The following is a 1,588-nucleotide window of genomic DNA, read 5'->3' on the forward strand; positions in this document are numbered from 1 at the left end:
CCAGAGTGCAAGTTTATATGCATTCAAATTCTACTTGAGAACCAATGTGTGTTTTCCCTTCTATTACACATTGCATAAGAGCATAGGTCCAAGTTGGAATCCCTGTATGACCTTGTACAATACACACTTCAGATTTTTGTCTATAGGGAGGAATATACTAGAAATGATTTCAGAGGATCCTTGTGATGCTTAAATAAATTGATATATGTATTATTAGTCTGCTTAAACTGCCATAAAGAAATACCATACATTAGTCTCTTGAACTAGTTTGTTTAACAGAATTTGTTTAAACAACAAGAAGCTACAATGCCAAGAATGAGGTTCCAGCAAGATTGGATTTCTTATGGAATTATTTTCCTGCCCTGCGAAAGATCACTTTTACTCAGTGTCATTATCATGTAAAGGGTGTGGTCTGCCTTTCTCAGTCTTTGTCGTCTGGAGCCACTAATGCTTTCCTATCCATTAAGCAGTTGGTGACGGTTACTATTGCTCTTGTGCCAGGCATTTCACTAATTCTCACTTGCAAACCTCTCAGCAAAGTGGACATAGGGTTTTCCTCTTTTCCTGTGGAAGTTGAGCTTAGTTATCAGTCTTGACTTTGAGTTGGTAAAGCTGACTTGGTAGAGTCTAACTCTAGAGTCAATCTGTTTTCTTCTTTACCAGACTATACCTTTATGTTTTTAATTGTGTTTACCAAATTTCTTTACCATTTTTATTGATTAAAATATAGAGATTTTAGGAGTAACTACAGAAACCAAGAAAGGAAAAATGGACCATTGTGGGTGTCATAGGTTTACAAAAGAGAGAGGAATAACAGACTAAAGTTATCTGAAGGGTGAAATGAGAAAATGGAAGGGTTAGGACTGGAAGGAATATGAATACAGAAGGTGGGAGGAGGATGCAATAGAAGTAAGGGTATGGGGTTCCTGGTCCGGGAAGTCACTGGACACCCGAAAGGACCCACACAGAATCCCCAATGGGATCCTAAGACCTCTGGTGAGTGGAACACAGCATCTGCTCCAATCCAATCGCGCAGGACCTGAGACTGTATTAACCAGGGAAGCAGATAACCCGGCCTCGTCAGGGGCACAAGTCCCTTCCGGTCCACTGCAGAACCTGGGTTCCTGGTCCGGGGAGTCTCTGGACACCCGAAAGAACCCACACAGAATCCCCCACGGGATCCTAAGACCTCTGGTGAGTGGAACACAACTTCTACCAGGAGGCAGGTTCGAACACCAGATATCTGGGCACCTTTCCTGCAAAAGGAGAGCTTGCCTGCAGAGAGTACTCTGACCACTGAAATTAAGGAGAAAGTGAGTTCCCCAGGTCTCCTGATAGAGGCTAACATAATCACCTGAGGAATAAGCTCTAACTAGAGACAACTATAACAACTATCTCCAGAGATTAGCAGATGGCGAAAGGCAAACGAAAAATCCTACTAACAGAAATAAAGACCACTCACCATCATCAAAACGCACCACTCCCACCCCACCTAATCCTGGGCACCCCAACACAACTGAAAAGCTAGACCGGGATTTAAAAGCATATCTCATGATGATGGTGGAGGACATCAAGAAGGACTTTAATA

The sequence above is a fragment of the Mus caroli genome, chromosome 13, assembly GCF_900094665.2.
Source record: "Mus caroli chromosome 13, CAROLI_EIJ_v1.1, whole genome shotgun sequence".
NCBI lineage: Eukaryota > Metazoa > Chordata > Mammalia > Rodentia > Muridae > Mus > Mus caroli.